Raw genomic sequence first — 14,320 nt, 5'->3', positions numbered from 1 at the left:
CACTTGCTGTCCTTTTGTCATTTTTGTGCTTCTTCCAAAATTTCCAACTTCAACTCTCATCACGTGGAGCTCCATTTCACATGTCATCTCTTAATTTCCCGTCTGTTATACCGCGTTTAAACCGCGCGTTTAAACCGCGTTTTTGTGCGTTTTTCCCGCAGATCTACGCGTTTTTCCCGCAGATCCACGTGTTTTTCCCGCAGATCAGTTGGAAATCTTGCTCTCTCCTATGCCCAGTCGGACTCAATGATTTCTAATTACGTGTGAATCCTGTGTCGGACTTAGCTAATCTTCTGTAAAAAAATTATGATAGGAGCCGACTATCCGACTATCCCACAAAGGCAGTGTGTCCTATTTCCTGTTAGTCCAATCCAATGTCCTTATTATTTTTTTGAGGAATACAAAAAGATATTTTCTAGGGCAGGGTGGACAGGGCGGACAGAGGAAATTTTATCAAACTGAAGCTTTGGATTTCCACTGAAAAACAGATCGTAGGTGACAATGAAAGAACGGAATTTAGTCAGATTTTCGGTGAAAAGCAGATCAAAATTTCTAGGAGAAGGAATTTGAAATAGGCCTTCAGACATCAATGTACAGCAGATCGACATTTCTAGGTAAGGAATTTTCATGTTTCGAATTTAGTCAGATTTTCGTGAAAAGCAGATCAAAATTTCTAGAAGAAGGAATTTGAAATAAACCTTCGGACATCAATGTACAGCAGGTCGACATTTCTTTTTGTTGCAGCTTGTTTTTAGCCTACCCGGAGTTGTTTTTCCGGATCATTCGTTAGTGTCATTAGATTTATTTTACTGACTTAAAGTCCGCGGTAAATATAAGAAAACTGTTTATCAAGTCGCGTTACAGGAAGCATGAATTCGAGTCGCGTTACAGGAAGCATGAATTCGAGTCGGTATTTTAGATTATGTGTACAAAACGTTTTGCAGGCCTGCATCCTGCAAAATATTGTAGAAAGACCTGGATGAGGTCAAAATGCAGGGTTTGCCCGGGATTTGATGGCTTTTAGTGTCAAAACGTTAAAAGTCAAGACTCATCAAATGATTTTAGATGCTTGGAGAAGAAAAAACAGAATAGACAGTCCTGATTTTATCTATTTTGTCGCAAATTCTGAAGGGTTTTGAAGCCTGCACATTTTCGATCTTCTCCAAATTCGTCATCTGAGGGCTGCCATCAAGGTCATCTCAACGTTTGTTTTTGTTCTTATGGTTATCTTCTGAAATCCATTGCAACAAGGAAAGCGAAATCTGTAAGGTATGTGGTATTTTTTTCTATTATTTTTCATGCCTGTATGTTATCAAAGGATTATTCCTCTCTGACCACTAAGCAAAGAAAAACAGTTTCAACCTTTCTATCAATTTCAGCTGATAAAAAGGGTTTCGGAATTAGAGGAGGGATGTCGACATTAGACCAAGTTATGGTAGTANACTTACTAAAATTGTCTCAACTCAAATCATAAGAAATAGAATTTGCTACTTCCTTTTGTGAAATTGATGTATTTTGCTCAGAAACGCATAAAAATCAAAGAAACATGAACAAAGAAGTATTCCGTTTAACTATAATTAATTGGCATTGACTCGTCTATACGCAAAATGTGCCATAATGATTACTTAAAGCAAGATTTGAAAGAAACTGAATGAAAATATGTACTATAGACTTTAAATAAAATTTCCAGATTACGCAAAACCATTTTATAGAATTTTTTGTTGGATCCTTTGATTGCACAATATTCAATAGTCAAAATTTGCAAGTTGCTCTTTTTCAATTTAATTTTTTCTTTCTTGAAGTCGATGGATTTCGTTTTTTACCATTACTTCGAGATTGGCACAATTCAATTTGAAATTGTCTTTAGTGGATGAACTCACTCTGTCTTTTTCATGGCAATACGAAGGGAATCATACTGATCAATTATGTCCATTTTGACAAAGACAGTTTGCAGCAGTTTTGCGCTTTTACTTTGGTATCCTTCGTTATCCGTTGGTTTGGGGACGTTGGGCTTGATAATAAAGTGAGGCTCCTCTGGCTCACGGTTGATTGATTTTGGGGATTTCAAGCTTGGTGTTTTCGGAGGTGTTTTTAGAGATGTTTCATTCGTCGTTGAAGTTGCTGGTGTCTCAGGATTCAGAGTTTCATTTGAGGTAGCAGTTGGCGATTTTTCAATCGGAGAAATGTTGTCAATGTGGGCTCGTTTTGCTTTCTTGTATGGAGGGAAAAGAGGGGTACTTTGGGAGACAGGAGCAGTCGAAACTCCTGATGGTGAAGGCGTGGTAATTGTTGGTGTTGCTGTAACTTCGGGTGTTTCAAGGGATTTCGTGAGGGTTTTAAGATTGATCATCTTCGTTTTCCCATTCGTTTCCACCACTATTTTAAAAGCTGGAATCAACCGATCTTTTTCTGCTAAGCAGATGGAGCAACAATCTTTCAAATAATGGATCTCTTTCTTGATCGTAAAGCTTCGGAAATGATGTTTTAATTTAGAAGACTTGACCTCAGTGACGTCAAAAAACTTGATGTCGTTTTTTGTTTCAATGCAATACATACCTCCCATCATCAAATAATCGGCGATGCGTTCAAGATGCGTTTAAAAGTCACGTTGATGTTTCTTGATTTCGTCGAAGAAGAAAAAAAAATTTAAATTTTGGAGATAAGTTGCGAGCTTTCTTTAAAATGATATTTTCTTGGTAATTAGTACCCTTGGATTCTCGATTTTAGCTTGAGATCTTAAGAAAGAGTTGTAAATTATGTGGTCAGCATCGTGATTAGACGTATGGTTAGCGAATTTCTTCAGGTCGTTGAAATTTCGTTCTTCTTCTTCTGCATTTGAAGAAATCCCTTCGATGTTCCTGTATTGCAGGGGAGCGTGAATAATAAGAGAGTGATAATATTGACCGTAGAATTTTCGTGGTGTAAGTTTGGTTGGTTGGAAAAAGTGTTCTTTTAAAAGTAGATAATGACGAAAGCCGACGTTGTGCGATCCAAATATGGATTGTACTGTACGTTTTTCTTCGTAAAAGTAAAGCAGCTGGGTAATTTCGCAAAGTGTCAACAGTAATTCAAGAAATGGGAAGTTTCTCGGGACTGTCTGGCATAAACTTATCAAACCTTCACGGTAATCGCAACCTCTCTTTGCTTCTTTGGCATTGAAAGATATTTTTTTGAGATTTTGGAAATGTTTTTTGGCCTTGTCTTCGAGATGGTCTGGGATTTCGTTTAAAGGGTTTTTGGTGTGCTCTTTGATCACTGGTAGAGGCTCGACAGGTAATACTTCGTAAGTTCAAGGTTGTGATCGGAAAGAGGTTTGGTTGGGTGATTAAAAACGGGTGCTGGAACACGATGGTTTCACATATCGTTTCGGACAGTTTTGATGTTAGCTCCTGCTTTGTTAGTTCTTTGTTTGGATTTGTGGCATGGATGGTAACATTTCTCCCTCTTAGTTCACTTTTTAGGCGTTCCACGCTCAGTTTCGAAAAGTAGTTCGTTTTCTTTGAACGGGCGGCTTGTTTTGAAGTTTTCGTTAAAATTACGGTTTTATACGATCCTCCAGTGAAAGATAATTTAGACTGCGAGAGTGGATGAAATCGCTAGACCTGGAGGCCAGAATTGGACAACCCCAACAAAAAAAATTGCCACCTTTCTGTTGTCCACATTCTGTTTGGCAGGCTGGACTGTCACCTGAGAAATTTCATACCTCAGTCCCTCACAGGGATACAAATACATAAGTCAGTCTTTTAAAGGGTCATAAAATCACTAAAATCGAAAAGTTCTCTCTGAAAGGGTCATAATTTTCGAAAGCTTTGGCCAAAATATGGTAAAAAACAACCAGAATTTGGGGAAAATCGACCAAACGACCGAACATATCTAACTTCAGTTGGTTACATTTTCCTCAATCCCAAATAAGATCCTATGAAAATAATACAAATTCAAGAATAATCAGCCAAGTTATCGGCCGCCTGTGGCTGGGAGTAAAAAAAAAACAAGGAAAAAAGGCAACCTATTACAGTGGACATAATAGAAATACCTTTAAAAAAGCGCTTCACATCTTTAATCATCTTCCCATCTACGTCTAAATCGAAACTGAATGATGTTAGGTCTTCCAATCGTGTATTACTGTAAAAAAGTTGTTCTTCATTGGATGGGCATCTGGCCAGCAGATACATCCTCGGAGACTTGATCTTTGCTTGAACATTCAGCTTTTTGCCTGAAAATTTAAAAAAAATTCAAGTACCATTATTTTATTCCTTTGTTACACCACATATAATTCTCATTTAGTCTTTTTCGTGTTTATACCATACCCTGCACAGATCCGGCGAGACCCCCACCCAAATGGAAAAATTCTTCCGCATACTTCACCCTCAGCAAAAGCACACTATTCTTATAAAAAAGCATGTGGCTTTAAACTTTTCTACTTGATGAATAAGAGATGAAACATAATGATAAAGCAGCCCAAATAAGTAACCCTATTTTGTATTAAAGCGAAAAAGGAAGTGCACCTGTTTTAGCTAAGTACTCCTCGTTCGTATAGAATAGGGCCTTGTCGTAAGTTGCATTAAATGTTATTTGAAGGTGACCGTGTCAGCATGTCAAGTAACGTTTACAGTGGAAGGTCTTGAGAGCGTGGAGGAGTTGATCTTTCGACAGTTCTTCGAATTCCTCGTCTAGCCTTTGAAACTCGAAATCAAGTTTTTCCATATCCATTAAATCATAATCCTCATCCTAGAACAAACGAAGGTAGGGTCGATGGTAGCGCAAGAAGGACTCCCTTATCTCCTTTAGTGAGATCTTTCTTCCTGTACATTAAACCACAATATGAATAATAGGTAAATAAATTTAAGTATTCAAATAGATTGACATTGATCCCTGAAATTTAACGGGACTGATCCGACCACTAAGCGAGCTTTGAGCAGTGAGACAGGGGTGTTATCTTAACAAACGATTTCTATGTATTGTTGTAATGCATTTACACGTTTTACTCTTTTTATAAAACATGTAAATTTTCAAGAGAATTCTCTCACTGTCAACTGAAGAAAAAGTTGTGAAACTTCTACCACTTCAAAATTGGTCGAAATTCATGGAGAATCCAGCCAGACTCAGTTCATTATTATTTGCTGGCGAATGCTAAACCCCCTTCACTCACCTCACTTTAGATATTTAATTTCCCTACAGATGAGCTAAGGCTGTTTCATTTTTTTAAATCCCTGTTCTTGCAGAAAGTAGATGCCTTTAAGAGAATGGAAGTATAAGATGGATATTTATGCTAACCATCCCTGTCTCACTGAAAGTATCATCTTTATCTCTAAAAGGAATGATAATACAAACATTGATTTATATTAAATTTATATATATTCTTTCTTTTTCTTCTTCATGATGTAGAAAAAATGGATTTCAGATGGTTTTGGAGTCATTTTTTTGTGGATTACTATGTCTGAGCAACAGAAAGTTTAAAATATATTGTGCATTGTGTATCACAAAGTCACCTTGTTTTGTTGTTCTAAATCTGATATAAAATAATTCACAAGAAGAATAAAATTCATTTCTTTCCTTTCAATTTTGGCAAGTTTCTTGTTTTTTGAAGTTCATTTTGGGTCATTTCGCCTGTATTTTCTTCCCCGCCTCCTTTAAAAAAAATTCACTTTTTCTACGCCAATCAGATTCCCCGTCTTTTTCCCGATCAGCCAATCACAGTGGCTTGAAGAGGGCATTACGTAATTCTTCGTCTGGTCTGTAATTTTGATGTTTCCTAGAATCCAATGAATTTTCTTTAGCAGAGTAATGGGTCCCACTGAACCTGCAAATGCACCGATTGTATTGGCTATCAAAAAGCCATTTTAGATTTTCTTGGAATCCAGATAAATTGCGGACCGAACCGTGGGTCGGGGCTATTTTTTCATGGTCCCTATCTCAAATAACAGGAGATCAAAGTCTTGACTTGGAAATTTCCTTGGACAAAATAACTTCCTGAAGAAAACATTTAAGCCTTAAAATTAGCCCGACCCTAGTCAGGTGCCCCTATGTGCAGGCCACCCTAAGCAGTTGTTTTTTACCCTTATCTCTCGGCCGAGTCGTTGCTATTTTTGATAAACAGCAATTTTGGGACCTTACTTCAGTGGTCGCAAAAGAGTTTGCCCTAAACTTCAGTTAAAAGGTTATATTTTCACATTAAATTAATTAAACAATATTCTGAACTTGTTTATACGTTTAAATTTGAGCCCAATACTCTTCATTATGAAAATCGCAAATTTTGATAAATTTTACAGACCAGAAAGTTCACCTCATTGACACTCTGGTGTTCTCAGGTTTGAGTAAAAATGGAGGAACAAGCGTGTATCAATTAAAAAATTACCTTGAACCGAGAAACTTTCGATTACAACTTCACCATCCTTCAAAATCATACGTTTTTCGAATGTATGTGGCATTAGTACTGACTGTACTCACCGTTCATGGTTGTATGATTTCAACCTCAAATTGTTAAGATGATATGTCTTGCCTTCATTCAATGTATCGACATGTTCTCCGAACGAGACAACTTTTATAACGGATGTATTGTCAGCGACATAAACGTACTGAATAGATAACTTATCTGCTGAATCGGTGTTCATTGCGTCTTCAACCTTGAGAACTTTTAATGTAATTTTGGAAATGATCTGTTCTGGGGCCAAGCTGTACAAGTCGGTAAGGCACAGATTGGTTTGTCCACTGCCGTTTTTGGCGTTGTGTTGAAATGGCATATCGCCGACTACTTTCATTCTTGTTCCCTTCTTAATGACGATATCTTCATTTCTGCTGTCGTAGTTTGTTATCTCAACACCGCATTTGGCCACCTCCATATCTTTGAACGATTTCTGCTTTTCGGGTGTAAAAGACACTGCCCTTTGAACTTCAGATGGGGTTTGCAATTTTATGTTGAACCATGTTGTATCGTTTTTCTTGGACACTGGTGATACTCAATGAACGTAACACAACATGCTACCTACAAGTAGAAAAAGAAAGCCAATTAAAAACTTGATTTCAAGTCGTACTACATAAAAATTATAAGCAGGGAATTCTATCAAGAATTCTCCCCAAGATGTGACTCCAAAAAGCTGCCCTAAGATGTAAACCACTTGCCCCAAGATGTGACCCCAGAAAAAATCACTGGGAAATTATAGGTTTTGATAAATGTACTAGTGGAATTGACGGTTCTGGTGAACTTGCTGGTGGAATTGATGGTTCTGGTGAACTTACTGGTGGAGTTGATGGCTCTGGTGATTCTGCTGGTGTCAGAGTTGATGGTTCTGGTGAATCTGCTGATGGATTTGATGGTTTTGGTGAATCTGCTGCTGGACTTGATGGTTCTGGTGAATATACTGTTGGAGTTGATGGTTCTAGGGAATCTGCTGATGGATCTGGTCATTCTGCTGGTGGAGTTGATGGTTGAGGTGATTCTGCTGGTGGAGTTAATGGTTATGGTGAAACTGCAGGTGGATTTGATGTTTCTTGTTCAATCCGCGGAGTGCTTGCTCTTTCAAATGACAATTACCTGTAATTTGCTGTGCAAAAAAATAATTTTTTATTCTTGCTCAAAAAAATTCAACTCGTCAAAAGTTTTTGTCAATTTTCATTTCCTGTTATTTACGGCCCTATTTGGCGTAGCCAAAATTGTTTAGTGGCGTGAGAAAGGCACTGTTATGAGTAGAGTCTAATGCATGTTATATTCCAAATAATGATAGCTTAAATAGTGAGCGAGACCAGTATACAAAATGGTAGCTTAATATCATAACAGGCACGAATCTATTGAGAATGAAAAAACGGCCTTATGGTATACATTTATGGTATTCATGATGCAATCTTTTACACGGACTAAAGTAACACGGAACTAATTGAAAAATAACAAGTGATACTTTTATGGACCTACCTGGTTATCAATCTAATCAATGGACATTGAAACACTGAAATACATAAGACATAACTGGTCAAAATACAAAAATATAAAGAAAAATGAAAACATATCTGTTTGGAGAAACTGTCAAAACTATTGAAAAAGACTTTTGAAAAGGAAATAAAAAAGCTATTAAACGCTTTTTTTTATAAAAACAATCCACTATCAGAAAAATGCACAGCTTAATAAATAAGACTTCCAGAAAACTCAAACCATCGCGCTCTCTATCGTGATAAAAATAATAATTTGGCTTAAGAACATTGATCTAAATAGTGATTCTTATAGATAAAGATTCGTTTTTTAGTCAAAAATAATAAGTGTTTCTAGAAAACTCAAACCATCGCGCTCTACCGTGACATTTTCTTCTTTTAGAAAAAAATAATAATAAGTTAATGATCCAATTTTTCACAAATTCAAAAAAACCCGTTTTTTAGCCGTTTTTTGACCAAAATTTGGCAAATTTTTTTTTTTTTCGAAAATCGGGCTCCGTCACATTTTTGCCACTACCATTTTGCTTCTTTGTACGAACAAGCTAGATGCTGAATGGACCTACCTGATGATGAAAGTTAAATAGCAATGCGAGGAGAAAAATAAAAAAGTCAGTCGAAAAAACATAATGTTTAGCGAAAATGCATAACGCAAAATATGCATCATTGATTGTCCACCCCACCGGGGTAGGCGGTCCAACAAAAGACTTGTGATAAATGTTGCCTAGTTCAGGGCTTACTCATTTGCTTCCGTATAAAGGATTAAGTCACGAATATCATGAATTGGTTGCATAAAATAGTATGATGTTATTCCGTTTCTTTCCAGGTATTTGCAGATTACTTCATCCAATGATACAACTATCAAACTTTTTTTTCAGAACCTAATGCATAATTCAATAAACCATTATTAATTCGAATTATAGAAAGTTTCGAATACATCGCCGTGTCAATTCAAGACAGACTTAAGTCCATTTTTTCGAAAATTGACTTAAGACCATAACCCCCTATTTCAGCATGCACGCTTTCCAAAAACGGCCTTAAGTCCACAGAATTCTAATGGGAAAGAGGTGTATTTTGCAATTCAAAAAAAATAAGAATTTCAAATGTTCCATAATATATCAACCATAAACAGCCTTAAGTCCTAAATTTTAGTGCAAATTTCATTTTCTATGAAGCATTGACATGAATAATGTATAGCCTTAAGTCCAACACATCTCAACCTTTAAAGTCAATTATCTCAAAATGGAAAAAATGGACTTAAGGCTGTCTTGAATTGACACGGCGACATGTTTTTTTTTATAAGCATAACGTTTACACGTTGTTTTTTTTTAAGAAACTAGTTTTACCAAGCAGCCTCAATGTTTCTTAAGAAATCGGCCTTTTGAGCCTTAAATGTTTCTTACATGTTTCTAAACTTTTTGACATAATCAGCCTCATGGGAGGCTGGATTGGAAGGTTCTTAAGAAAAACCGAATTAAAAAATGTTATCTTCTCATTCTCAGCCTCAGCATGTTTTTAGGCATTCTGAGCCTCATGTTTCTTAAAAGTGTGTTTCTTAAAAAAATAAAAAAACGTGTATATGCATACCGAGACCTGAATTTGTCTAAAAAATAAGTATATTACAAACATATTACCGAGCTTATTCCGTCTCATGAAAAATAACGATTCTTCCTTTAAATCATTAAAAAACACTGGTAAATGTGAACCACAAAAACTGAAAGAACATTTCTCTAAACATTTCAACGTTGCCCCTCCAAACGAAACGCCTCATGAATTAAAAGAATCCCCGCAATTCATTAGAGACTTACAAACCTCACATCATTTCGATCTTGATCAGAGCCCACCGACCATCGAAGAAATTAAAAATATATTGGTATCGTTAAAAAATGGAAAAGCTTCTACTGACATCCCTCCTGAATTTCTAAAGTACTCTGTGAACTCGGAAGAAATGTTAGATGAAATCTACAAAATATTCTGTGCTGTTTGGGAAACCAAAATCATTCCGATCAACTGGACACATTCGAAACTTGTTTGTTTGTGGAAAGGTGCATCTAAAGGAAGTCCAACAGATCCTAAAACATATCGAGGGCTTCAGATTGGAACCATTATGTGTAAAATTCTTGTTATCGCTATCTTAAATAGACTGAAAGGCTGGTACGACCAGACCCTACTCGACCAACAACAAGGCTTTCGTTCGGGAAGAGGAACCTCTGACGGTATTTTCGTGACGAAAAGAATACAGCAAATAACCGATATGATGAAAAAGCCTGCATTTGTTTTGTTCGTCGACCTCAGCTCAGCTTTTGATCATGTCGTGAGAAGTTGGCTATTCAAATCTATCCAACAAAGGTTTCCTCCTAATGCCGATAACAAACTCTTTCAAATTCTGGAGGCTGTCTATTCGCACACAACTACTGCTCTATCGGAAACACCGGAAGATATATTCAACCTAACGACTGGAGTCAGACAAGGTGGTCCAGAATCTCCTCCTCTCTATAATCTATTTATGGACTATGTCATGCGGGTGTTCGAACAAAAATGTGCTCAAGAGAATATCCAATTTGTTAAACTAAAATACAGAATACGTCCGACTGCATGCACACGTGAACAAGAAGGTCCGGATATCAAGGTGATCATTATGTGAATTGGTCAGGATATGCTGACGATATTGAACTTTTTCTTGAAAATGTTCACGATCTTGAAAAAGCCCTAAATATTCTCCAATCATTATTCAACAAATTTGGATTGCACATCAATATTAAAAAGACTAAAACAATGATTTTTACTTTCAAATATATCGAAAAAGACTTTGATTCTGTCTATCCTGAGTCTATCGTTTCTCTCGAAAATATACCAATCGAAAATGTCAAGGTGTTCAGGTATCTTGGTGATGAAGTAAAATACGACGAGCCGTCTACGGGAGATGCCGAGATTGACCTACGAATCAATATCGCACAAGCCAAGTTTTACGAAATTATAAAGAAGCTTACAAACTTCAAGATCCATCTAAGCACAAGAGTAATGATCTTCAACTCGCTTGTTAGAAGTCGTCTCACATACTCATGCCAGACTTGGAACTTATCAGAGGTACAAATGCAAAGGATCAATTCAATGTACGTTTCAATGTTAAGAAAACTTGTGAGAAACGGATGCAAACGTGAAGAGTTTAGATACATGTTGACCAATCATGAGATTCTTCAAAGATGCAAAACCTCTGACATCCAAAGCCTCGTCCTGAAACAACAAACCAGCTACCTGGGACACTTAGCTCGCCAAGAAAATAATTCGCTGACAAAGAGACTTTTGTTTAATGACAACAAAAGAACAAAACACGGTCGTCCAATGGAGTCACTCGAAGACAAAGTTATAAAGAAGCTTAATGTCACCAAAGATCGATTTTATAAAGATGCTTTGAAGAAGAAAGGAGGACATGATCATCCAAACGTTGATCGCCGACTGTCGTCGCAATGATGATCCGGCTAAAGCTGCAAGTAAGTAAGTTGCTTCTTTCTCTAATAGATGGAAAAGAAGTCGTTGTAATGCAATTGTCGTTTGTTTGTGTCTGAAAAAGAAGTTGTTGTAATACAATTGTTGTTTTTTTGTGTCTGAAAAGAAGTCGTTGTAGTGCAATCTAAAAATTTGTATTGAATAATGAAGTCATTGTAAAGAAAAAATAAACAGACAAAAAGTCAAACAAAGTAAACTCGTGTGAAGAAACTTGCTTTGGAATACGAATTTTTCGGAAAAATAAGCATATGATAAACATACTTCGAGCCTGAGTCTAAAATATCTCTAAGCATAACTGAGCTTGTTTCCCAAAAAAGATATGCTTATAAAAAAAACATGTAACAGGGGTTTGGATTATAGAAATTTCACCAGCCGATTTACCAGAACTTTCAACTCCACCAGTATATTCACCTGAACTATCACTTCACTTGCAGAATCACCAGAACCATCAACTCCACCAGTAGTGTGGTCGTGTTACAAAAATACAGGCTGCTTGTAGGAAAAAAATAAGCTCTATCTGAAACTTTCTCCAGACCTTCTTTATAGGATGCTTATACCTCAGGAAAAATTCCCCTAAAATCCCACTGGTGGAACATCCATTTTTTGTGACATTTCTTTTTTTCCCCAGGCAAAACTCTAAGGGTGAAATCTTTGGAAAATTTCAAACTCATTTTCAGACATTATCAAGTATACCATTCAAAAGCTCTCGAAAAACTATATAGAAGACTTTTAAACGGGTATAGCCGATTTCATTACCCAACTCAAGATAATACACGCAGAAGATGCTAATGGTCAATTTATACCAAAATGTGGCGAAAAGTGGAACTTGCGCATGAAATATCTCGAGCCCGTAAATTATGCTAAACGACCCCACTACAGCAAGTTCACCAGACCATCAATTCGACACCAGCAGATTCACCAAAACTATCAAATCCATCAGTATATTCACCAGAACCATCAACTCCACCAGTACATTAATACCAAACCTATAATTTCCTAGTGATTTTTTCTGGGGTCACATCTTGGGGCAAGTGGGTCACATCTTAGGGCAGCTTTTTGGGGTCACATCTTGGGGTAATCGGGTCACATCTTGGGGCAATCGGGTCACATCTTGGGGCAGGTTTCACATCTTAGGGCAGGGGTCACATCTTGGGGCTGTACAGACCCTATTAATATCAATTTTAATACTTGAATTTGTGACTTTTTTTAGACTTACTTTGAAGCATTTTTTAGTAGTTCTAAAACAGATCACCTAAAAAGAAAATTTGGTCACCTGGGCCCGCTTTAAGTTCTCAACAGCTTCTAGGAACATTATATTACTTAATAAAAATAAGTTAAGTTGCCAGATTTAGATTTACTTTTCAGAAGTATCAAATCTTGAATAGTCTAAAATAGTCACCAACAGAGGAACTTCAAAATTGCCAAATTAATCATATAGTTTAAGCTACCGCTGTGTAAATTTTCAAGCCAACCTGATAAAGTAAGTCTAAACTAGCCATGGCTAACACTAACTCCCCAAACTTGCTTATCAAAAATTATGATCAAACCTATTTGTCATTTCGGTACTCAAACTCTTTGTTTATATAATAATAGTGAACCTAATTAAAATAAAGGAATCTGATTGGTTCTTTGAGTGTACATTTTTTTCTTAATTGTATGGTTCAGAAAAAAGGAATTCTTTTAGGATATTTTTGAGTTCACTATTAACACATAATAATTTGAATACTTTGTTTTAAATAATTGTACTCGTAACCAACTTATTTTGTCTACGAACAATTTTATAAGAACAAATTTAAAGAGAAAATCCAAGGCTGGGATGTTTATCTTTTGTCAAAAAAGGTCAAAATCTAATGGTTTAAATACGCCATGGCAAAATGAAACAAAATAACTCAAAAGAATAGGAACTAAATAAGAAAAGTTTGAGACTAAGTGGAAAAATCAGAACAGTTTGAGCTTCAACTAAAAATGCATGGTTATTATGAAAAAGACTGTTCATAAAATGAATTCTTAAATTTTATTGTATTGCTGATTATTACACAGAAATGAAGGATAAAATTTCACTTTATAGTTACAAAAATATCTTGCAATAGTCTGAAATTATATTAAAAGGAGATGAGTGTTTTAAAAAATGATACCGCTCTTGCTTTAAATCTTGCACTTTGATTTAATATACACTTGATAAAAGGTTAGCAAAAAGAAAAGCAATAAGAAAAGCAATTAGATTCACAAATCAAAAACAACCGTGTTTTCTTTATGACTATTGAGAATTTCCTATTCATGATATTGAGATGGTATGGATGAAAACTTATTTAAACCTATTTTATTTGGAAAATAGCATAATGCAATTAGTACACCCGTGACAAATACCACCTGTTCAGTATTTAGTAGAAAACATGAAGGGGTTTTTTTGGCAAAAATTGGAGAAAAAAAATCTTTTTTTGAAATATTTCTCAAAAGGATTTAGCGCCTCGCAAAAGGACTTTTTTTTAATAAGACATGAACCTCCTCTAAACTGGTAAAATTTGAGGAACATTTATAAGTTGAAAACTCATTTTCTGATTGTTTTTGAAAATTATTAATAAGCTTATTAATTCTTGCTTCAGCTTGCTTGTGTGTTGATCTTTTCGATTTTTTCCATGGGTCATTGCTTGAAAAATATTTTGCCACTTATAATAATTGCGGCCAAATATATTTCTGTACAATACTATGATATAGAAAAAAAGGTTACATCGTAAATATCATGAATATAAAGTTTTTTAATGAATTCAAAGTGTCAGAATAACAAGCCTGTCACAAAATTAAATGGTAAAACATTATCCATGTCAGACATGGCATGTATGTCAGGCATAAAAAATTCATTACTTAATCAACAAAACTAACGGGTACCCGGTGTCGC

This window comes from Clytia hemisphaerica, unplaced genomic scaffold (genome assembly GCF_902728285.1).
Source record: "Clytia hemisphaerica strain Z4C2 unplaced genomic scaffold, Clytia hemisphaerica genome assembly, whole genome shotgun sequence".
Taxonomy (NCBI): domain Eukaryota; kingdom Metazoa; phylum Cnidaria; class Hydrozoa; order Leptothecata; family Clytiidae; genus Clytia; species Clytia hemisphaerica.
The sequence above is the reverse complement of the archived record's forward strand: the minus strand, read 5'-3'. Positions refer to the sequence as shown.